We start from the raw sequence: 10,899 nt of genomic DNA on the forward strand, positions 1-10,899 counted from the left end.
GTACCATATTTGTAGACTACGGCGGAAACGCAAGGCTAGAAAGTATGGAATAATCACTACCCCAGCATCTGACTTGGAGATGGCTCCTCTAGGAGACGGTAATGACGATGAGGAAGATGACATGACAGTTTTTGAAATGAGTCCCAAACATCAGGTTAGATAGGGCTGGTAAGTACTACACTAGATCACTTTAGAGTCACTTTTATTCGCAGTCACACTTGTATAACATGTAGTGATTTCCCTAGAATTTTAGCAAGGCATGGTAAACCAAACACTTTTACGGCATTTTCACCATTTTTGGGGCACTTGTTTTTCATTAAAAATACACAAAAATTAATTGAAATAAACATTAATGTAATTTATATGCTTGTTGTAATAAATGAATGGCAAAAGATATAAAAGGCATATTTTATTAATTAATAATACCTTTTTGGGTGTTTTATAAAGGCAATTTTAGAATTAGTTAGTGAAAAAGGCTTGTTTAATCTGAGGGCAGCATGGTGCTGATTAAGGCAAGATGGCACTAGACTATTGAGGCATGGTGCTGCACCATGCTAAAACAAGCTAGGGAAAACACTAACATGAATAGTGATCACTCAAGTTGTGCTGGATTGTTGATAAAATCATATGTATACATGTATGTACATTTGATGATTGGAAGTCATTGTTTTAATCCAGAATGTTATTGAATAGATCTGTAATAAAAATGTACATGAACGTATTTACTACAAAACTGAGTCTTTTGATACTTGCTCTTTATATATTTATTATTTAATTTTAATACATATATATATATATTTTTAGAATTCATAAATAACAGGGCTTGACCTTAGCGGTAGCCCGGGGTATTTTCAATATCCATTTGTTGCTCGGGCTACCAGATGTCTAAACCCAGTAGTCCGCCAGGCTACTAGATGTTGTTTGGCACATCCAGTTACTCCGCAATCAGCAAGATGCTTAAAAACCTACAACCCCTAGCCTGTTTTTTTCTCTATTTTTAATTTATTAAAATTATTGGGCTACTAATTGTTACTGAGGGCTACCAGATTTTATAACCTAGTAGCCCGCTGGGCTACTACTGAAAAAAGTGAAGGTCAAGGCCTGTATAATTTGGAAGCTAATTTAAGTTCTCAAAGTAGGATGTATATATTTAGTAATTTTCTAATGAATAATTGATTGGTTGACACAAACTGGTGATCACTGACATTGATTTTCAGCCCTAGTAATTGTATACCCTACCCCAGCCTCCAATGTTTTGCTTTTGTTTTGTTGTTTTTGTTTTGTTTTGGGGGGGGGGGGGTAAAAGAGCAAAAATAGGTATCTTGGAAATAGCAAAAATGTTCTGTTGTAATGTGCAATTTGCAAGACTACTTACCCTTCTTACCCATAGTGAAGAATGTCCTTCGCTTCATGAACAATGAAAATATATATGAACATTCTTAATTGGTTTATCCTAAATTATTCTTTCATTAATCTGTTTCTAATAGTTTGAGATCCATTTTATAGGACATTGTATGTATCTAGGATAAAATCACCTTACAGGATAAATCATCTTACAGGATAAAACCACCTTATATGTACATGTAGGTACTGAATCATGAATTTAAAAATTACACGAAGTTCATAATGTATTATTTGGGGGGGTGGGGGGAGGGGGGAATTAATATTAGTATTTTATTGTGTAATATTGTACATTTTCTATTTGTTACAGACTTTTAAGACCGACTCAGCTATGAAGTTTGAAGATTGCAAAGGGACATTAAAAAAAAAGACCCAGTCTATTCATAATACAAGTATTATACCAAGATGTTATTAATCGTTTTCATTAATGGACATACTATTGATACACTTCTGTCTTTTCTTTAAGTATGTACACTGAAATATTCCACCCAGAGCATTGTCAAGTTAAGTGTTCAGCTTGTTAGCTGTATGACAATCAAACAATACAGCTTATGAGTAAATCAAATACTTGGCAACTCTTGTTTATGTTAGTCTCATTTTCTATAGATTTCTATGGCACTACAAATGTTCACCAAACATATTGTAAACTCAGCAATTTTGATCACAAAATGTGGTGATAGGTAGCTAAAATCCTACAACTATGTGACTGTATTAATAGATATAAAAATTAATAGGAGTGAACTAACAGTTCTGTTTCTTGTTTCTTCTTTTCCCCCGAAGCAAGTGAAAATTTAGTTATTGGGTTTTGTCATTGTGTGACAGCGTTAGTTTTTGATATTCACATGAAGTTACAGAGCATCATTCTGCCTATAGGCAGCATTGTTGTGATCTTATAGGATTTGGCCATTTTTGGCAATTGATAAATTCAGTCTACCTTTTTGTTGCTATTACTATTAGTATTACAAGATCAGTAAACAAAGCGGCCATCAGTGATCACCACACACCTGTCTGAGCAGAATATGGTTTCACTGACATTAAAACACAAAACTGAAACTGAGGATTTCATTGGACTTCTAGAAATTGCAAGAATGTTAAAATTTAAAATAACATGTCTAACTGGAAAAAAACCCCAGCAAACTTTCTACACACAATTTTATTAGTAATCAGTTACGATGTATAAAAAGTTTTTCTTTTTCTTTGTAACACTTAAAACAAATTTGGTTATGGCTGGATAACACAAACAAATACACTCCTTTAAATGTTTTGCTTTTGTTAATATATGATATTTAGCAAAGAAAGATCACTCTATCATAAAAAGATCTTCTGTCTTCATCAGTTTATTCCATGTCATTGCTTATTTGCAACATGTGTGGTAAATAAGTTTATGAATCATTAGTACATGTATCTTTTCCTTGAGCCATTCACTTTTGTTACGATTGACCTTTTGTTATGTTCTTGATGTTTATTCTTCTAATATGATATTTGTAATAAGAAGCAGCTGTTTGATAGTTTGTATGGTGTCGGACAATCATTTAATGTCTACCTACAGGTATGTCAACATTGTGTCATTTTCCCCAGGAGCCAACTGCTCATCCAATGGAGGATAATCACGGCTAGCTCTGGCAGTCACCAAATTCGCCTGTTCCGAATTTCAACAACAATTTGCAAATTTTATTTTAATTTGGCGAAATAATTTCATGAAATAATTTATATTTTGTCATAAAATAACTGGGTTTCTGCAGGTTTTGAAGTTTAGTAGACAATTTGGCGACATATTTTGCTGACCCTGAGCCAGCCCTGCATAATACGTTTTGTACTACCGGTAGTTAAAGTTTCCTCAGAAAATCTCATTTGTAATGAATTGTGTCATAAATGTTGGAAACAGAAGGCTATGCCTGTGTCCTACTGATTGTTGTGTAAAAAGGTAGAGCACCAGTAAAGCTAGGATGTTGAAATCAAATAAAGATCTATTAATTTATCAAATGTGGAAAATGCTGCATTGTTAAGACCAACTCCAACAGGAACCTGCTTATATACAAATCACTAATTTACTGTATTTAAGTTTACATTCCATTTTGTATATCTGTCTGTGTGTGTGCTATTTATTTTTTAACTGTTACTTTAAAGTATTTACTTTCTTATAGAAGATAATTATCTTTTAGTGCTATTTGTATATATTTCGTTTGCTCATTTTCTGATCTTATTTTATGTTATTTTTTTATGTTATCTTCTAAATATATATGGTTTGATGTGGCTTGTCATTGAGAAGACATTGATTTAACATGGATAAACAGTAGCAACATATTCATATGCTTCAGAAATATATTTAATCAGCTGCCCCTAATAACACATTGTATCTGTTGTCAAGATCATCTAAATACTAGATACACTTCAGTTTCCGAATAATGCAACACCATGATAATGGCATTAAACATCAAATAAGGCTCATTATGTTTCAAACAATATGATAAGTCCATTTAGATTCATTTGCTGGTTTTTTTTTATATTGTCTGTTTTCACAAATTATATTGTGATGTATAGTATTTTTCTAATTCATGGCATGCTTTGTAAAACCTGTTAAAATGCATTCAGGTCACTGTATATACCATGTACATGTAATTTAGGACTTTGTGTTCGATTTCAATGGCTGTAAAAGTGACCTTCTGATGTTTGCTGGTATTGTTAGCTATAATCAAATTTGTCATATGTTGCAAATATTACGCTGTGATGTTTCCAGTCGTTAAATACATGAATGAACACAGAACTAAATGAAAGTAAATAAATTTCAAATTAAATTTGATGTTCGTTTATGTGATGAAACTATTCTATAGGTACATTTTTTAGATTTTATGTAGCCCATTGCAAATTGTACTTGTGCCTGCAACCACCATTAACATTGCACATGACTGGTATTGCTTTAGTGCTTAAAGTATTTTTGTCCTCTTGACATAAAATATTGTCTGTAAGTTGGTAAAAACTTTGTGAGACAGAATAGAAGAAACAGAGACAAGCGTCTTTACATATGATTAATATAAAATTATACGCCATCGCAATTCACATGCTAATATATGTTTCATATGAATTATTATTATATAGGGTTTCATACATGTAGGTTGTGATATAAAACATAAAGGGGTTGTTACGGACATTTTCAAAACAACTCTTTTTCTTTATTTTTTTTTCTCTTTTATTTTTATCAATGCAATACAGGGCTAATTTTTTTTTTTTATAATTTTAATTTTTTTAAATTATATAAATGTGTACTCGCACACACACAAATTAATTAAGCACCCCTTGAAATAATAATGGACACTGATTTACTGTTTGTTATAATGCTACTTTTAGTTTCTGTTTTGTTTACCGACCATTGCAGCACATTGATTTATTAATCTGACATAGAGCCAACATTATATGGAGGGAGTTTAATTGTTTTTTTACAAAAATGGACAGATTTTGCATTTATATTACTGTTGAACAGATTTTGCATTTATATTACTGTTGAACAGATTTAGGCCCTAATATTCCACTAATACTTTGTTTTAGTGGTAACATTATAAAACTTACAGCGACATCATGACATTATAATGTTTTGGACAAAGTAAAAACATGTAGTATGTAACTGCAGGATTATTTCTTGGGGTCTTTTTTGGGGGTAAATAATGCTTTACCAAATGTGCTTCCACATTTTAATATTTTAGTTGGATTACTTAGAAGATACCCATATGAAGTGTTTAGATTTGTGGGTGTTAATTGTCTGATGCCCTCAAATCTATAAACTGCCTATGGTCATGTCCATTTTACACAGAAATGTTTTCCCACAGAACCAATTGAATGTGTTGTATATTTGTAAAAGACGTACTTGGCTTTAATCTAACAGTGGACTCTTTATGGTTACTTGACTTGTCTCACTTTCTAACGATGTTGTTAGCTTTGTGGGTTTTATTGTATATTTGATGCCAGAAAAAGAATGTAATTAATGTATCACATTACAGAAGATACTTATCATCAGTTTACTAATTTTGTTTAGTGGCTGCCTTAATTTGATTTGTGATTTAAATTTTATTATTCATCATTGTTACTATAAGTATAAGGGAAAATGCAGTCCTGTTTTGTCACATTTTTAACTTTTATTGTTATGTTTTATTAATATACTAAATTATAGTCAAAAGAAATCCAGATCATGGTTTCAATGTGTGCATTTATATGGTTTACGTTAAACAAATTATTAGCAATTTGGCAAATTTAGACAATATATGTAGTCAGATTCAAAATTGATTTAGTCTTAGTTAAATTGTCAAACATGTAGATCTTCAAAAGGCATTATAATTTTTAATTTGCTTGTTTTCTATTTAAAAACGAAATATATTTGCCATGTTCAACTGTAATATGCATTTGGCTTACTAAACATTATAAATGCAGGCTTTGAGGTGACATTCAGCAAATAGTCAACTACATGTATATGTTACAGTTGAATGTGGCAAATGACATCCGAAACCCTGCATTTGAATGTTTAGTAAACCATATAATGCCTCATGACTGAACACGAAGTATGTCATTTATTTGTACATCATACATAAAATTGCAATATTTAATGCATAGATTCCTCAAAGAAGCTTTTTTTTGTTTTTGTTCATCTGTTGTCATTTATGGATAGTGTTCTCATTTTGCCACCAAGTGTGTAGCAGTAGGTGTATATTTAAAACACTTGAGAGGTACTTTAGTAAATATAACCATAACCTGCAACTGCAGTACCATTTTCATGTTTGTTGGTCAGTATTGTGTTTCTTGTACAATGTTGTTTTGGCTCAATCTGTATCCATTCCATATATGATAATAAAATTAACTGTTATTCCATGAATGTTCATATAATGCATGTAATAGTTTCACATTGTTTGCCTTAATTTGCAAACATACCAAAAATAATGTAGTCTTGTCCAGTATACTATAAAACTGAAAACATTTTTGTGTTATTAATTTAAATTAGTTCTACTTGCTACATGTTAAAAATTTACAAATAAGATAGATAGAATAAATACATGTAGGTTTTTTGTTAAAGACATGCACCACCTGTGTTCTCTTATATATGCTTTCAAATAAATTACACACCAGCTTTGGTGTTAGATATTAAAGACTGAGTTTAGAAATGATGTTATTTTCAGGCAGTATGAGATGTGTTTAATGTAGTTTGTAGTAAAACCTCTGTATACAAGAATTGATGTTATGTTTCTCTTGTTGTAAATACACATAACTGTGTACATTGAAACAACTAAAAAACAGTTAAGTGACCATGGTGATTGAAAATCTCTGCACAAGTTCCAGATCAATGGCATACATGTATAAATGGTATAATGTGCTATTTCCTAAAAGAGTGATTCCTTGATGATAAGGACATTTTATGAAGTGGTATTCAAAATATTGGTGGACATTACATTGTACCTTCTTTTGACAAAATTAGTTAGTGAGTAAGAATGGAGCTGCAATGTGTTCTAGATGGTTGTGGCTGCTAAAGTAATTACCATGTCTTTAGATGACGGCTACACAATCCTTCTCACGCCTCAAGTGAGATGTCTGGTGTGTTCCTGGGGTAGCCTAGGTTTTGTCATTCTCAGTACAATACATGTTCCAGTTCCTGGTAACTGGTGGGCCCTATTATTTTACCTTGCATTCTGGTAGTCCAAGAATGGTTATCAAAATGTACAACAATTGAATTCAACAGATTCCTCAGCACAGTAACCAACATTCAGCTTGCAGTTGTGAGATTGGCAACCCCACATTATGACTGATCATGCAACAAAGGTGTCTGGGAAGAAGATTCCTGAGCATGTATACGATGTTACTTTGCTGCCAGACTTAAATACTCCCGTTGGAAAACAACAACCTGCTATCATGCAATTAGTGCATGTTAATTCCTCCTTGTCCTCCAGTTCCTGCCACATTTCGCCAAATGGTGCCTGTGATGACAATCCGTTAGTATAGGACGTTTGATCACTCTCCTTGACCTCCAGCCTCAGTGTCCATGATGCCAACTGTCAATAGAGCTGCATCCAGTTCTCTTTTAAAACAGAACCGTGTGGCAATGAGTTGTCACCAGGCAGACTAGGTCACGATCTTAGTGTGCCAACGTCACACGAGGCAGTCCAGATACTGGGTTGTCTTTTACCGTGCTAATCTACGTATAACCGAATGGTTGTAACCGCGCGGATTCCTGTGTTAATGATGCCTATTATTCACCACCTTTCACCAATTGTTCTTGAATTCAGCATCAAATGAAAGAGCATTTTTAATAAGTCGTGGGGCACTTAACTGTTTTAAAATGTATATATTGCACAGTCGTTAGTTTGTTATTAAAAGAGCATCTTATGGTGACATATTACATTCTGTTGAAAATAAAGATGCCTTGCCTAGCCCATGCAGTTGTAAAACTTACTTTATACTTTGAAATAAGGGGCGTCCACTGAAAACAAATCCTGTCAGCATGGTCTCAGAAGACATTAATTTGGGCAGAAAGCAAAGAATGATAGTAAAACCCCTAGGTTTCGACCGAAAAATGTTGGAATCACGGGCAAATCGTAGAAAGAGCGCACGACAGTCGCAGCAAGGTCGATGGTCATGTTCAAAACTTCTGGCCTGCTATTCCACATCGTAAGAGGTCGCAGACAGGTATTAAATGGTCGTGCATGATCGCGGGTCAAGTAGTCGCATGATTGGTCGTGCTACTGGTAATGCCACCTGACGATTGGTGGTGCGACCTCACGATCGATAGGGTAGGGCGACCAGTTACCTGTCCCACGACCTTACCATTGGTTTGTACCACCAGTCTTTAGTTCGCAGACCAGTATATTTGGAGTGGGTTCAGCCCGTAACATAAAGCACTCGTGATTCTTAAGTCAGACGTACACCACGTATGGTGTACGTCTGACGTAAGTGTTACGAGTGCTTTGTGTTACCGGGCCCAGGTCACTCTCCACTACGACACCCGAAGATAGCATATCATAGAGGTGTACCAGTGCCGCCGAGAGACTCGAACTTACGTTGGCCTGACTGCGAAACGTTCGACAAAGTGTACTCCTGGAGAGCTAGGCGACTACTGATACTGACGCACTATCGCTAGCCTTTATATCCGATCTCACGACTGACTACGATCGATCATCTACACGATTAGTCGCACGATTGATCTTGCGATCGATCTTTTCCAATCGTTGGTGATTGCGCGATCACGCGTGTATGACCTACCACCAGTCTTAAGGGCAATCGCAAATGGAGATCGTAGCAAACATTGTCGATTGGTCGTACATTGGCCAAATTGCCACCAGTCGCATGATCCAAAAGAAGATCCAGTGTGACTGAAGCTTAATGCGGATTAGAACCAGGTTTGGTTTTGACTGGTACACTTTTGGATATGTTACGATGTTGGTCAAAACTCTGGAACTGGTCCAAAATTGCTGTCAACATAATATTCAAGATATTCTGCCCACATATTTTCTCAACATATTTCTAACATGCATGCTTCACAAACATTTAAAGTTTGTAATAAAAAAAAAAATAATAATAATTTCCAACGATGAAAACTCATTCCCGATTGCTACCAAACATTACTCTTGAAAAAAAGTAGAGGAACTCTAATAAGAATTTACAATTGCCAAAATTGTAAGGTATATTAGCTGTGGGGAGTGGTTATATGGTAATAATGAATTAATTGGGCAAACATTACAACCGGTAGTTAAGTATTACAGTAGGTTTTATGACCACCAAAGATCTTGGAAGGACGATTGGGGTCAGAAGTGAAATTTTAAAGTTGACGGGGTTCTTTTTATCAGTAAATCGCAAATTCAAACAATAAAAATGAATTTACTAAAGAGCTGTTTTCCTTGCGATTTATAAAGTACCTGGTATGCCATTTAGATAATAATTGTGTTGCAGTTTGAATATGACTGCTAGTTAATAATAAATTATTTGCTTAGTATTTAAAGATGGGCATTAATGTTTTGTAACTGTCAAAATATTTACAGGACGGTTGTGCTGACATAATTAAACTGGTTGATGCACTATGTACATACTTCGATTTCTAGATATTGTGATGTACAGTATATTACTCTGGATTAATTATCGTCTTTTATTGTAAATGTTTAATTTTTGCAATGAAAGTGTTACAAGCCTAAGCCTACAACTTGGAGGTTACTGCATTTTAAAATTATTTCTTAAAATAAATCGCTATAAACTTGAATATTTTTTCTTCTATGATCGTCAAGAATAGACAGGCTGAAGATTACATAGAGGCCCGTCTCCATCCTTGTAGGCCGGGTAATGGTTAAAGACGGGCTAAACCATAGTTCCCCGTTATTAATTGTTCCTTTATTTAACATTCTAACAGAGCTGTTACATTTGGACAAAGACCAGACTACCATGACTGTTCTTTACCTAGTGCTTCAAGCCTTGATGTAACCAAATTTAAAATTAATATTTATATCCTTAGTTAATTTTGGTTGTTCTTTTATTTTTATGATTTTGTGTACATTGTAACTGTACTCTGGAAATGACTTCTTGTTTTCAATATACCAATTAATCTTGAACCGTTACGTGTGTTATTGTTATTCTAAACAAGATTGTGTTTAAGTAGCTTTTAGTGAGGGGTCGGGACGTAGCCCATTGGTAAAACGTTCGCTTGATGCGCGTTCATTCTAGGATCGATCCCCGTCGGTGGACCCATTGGTCTATTTCTCATTCCAGCCAGTTCTCCACAACTGGTGTAACAAAGGCCGTGGTATGTACTATTCTGTCTGTGGGATGGTGAATAGAAAAGATCCCTTGCTGCTAATCAAAAAGAGTAGCCCTTTAAGTGGCGACAGCAGGTTTCCTCTCAAAATTGTGTGGTCCTTAACCATGTGTGACGCCATATAACCGTAAATAAAATTTGTTGAGCACGTCGTTAAATAAAACATTTCCTTCCTTCTATATTCGTCCTTGTGTGGGTAATTTACACTCGTTGTTGCAACAGCAAAGACTACTACATATGTGTCTGTAGTGATATACATAGAATCTGACTTGTGTCCCTAGACACATAGAAAGTGTTGCTTCCTTCCATTATCGATCCCCGTCGGTGGGCCCATTGAGCTATTTCTCGTTCCAGCCAATGCACCAAGACTGGTATATCAAAAGCTGTGGTATGTGCTATCATGTCTGTGTGATGTTGCATGTAAAAGATGCGTTGTTAAATAAAACATTTCCTTCCTTCCTTTTAATTGAGAACCCGATGTTAATACGCTGAAGTTGAAATTGGCTGCAATGTTTGCCAGATGTTGTCCAGCAAGCAACAAATTTTGTTAGCCCAAATTAAAACCTACCGGACTAGAAAGAAAGACAAAATGGTTTATTTAACGAAACACTCAACACTTTTATTTACGGTTATATGGCGTCGGACATGTGTTTACGGATCACACAGATATTGAGGGAGGAAACCTGCTGTCGCCACTTCATCGGCTACTCATTTTGATTAGCAGC

The sequence above is a fragment of the Gigantopelta aegis genome, chromosome 2 (genome assembly GCF_016097555.1).
Source record: "Gigantopelta aegis isolate Gae_Host chromosome 2, Gae_host_genome, whole genome shotgun sequence".
NCBI lineage: Eukaryota > Metazoa > Mollusca > Gastropoda > Neomphalida > Peltospiridae > Gigantopelta > Gigantopelta aegis.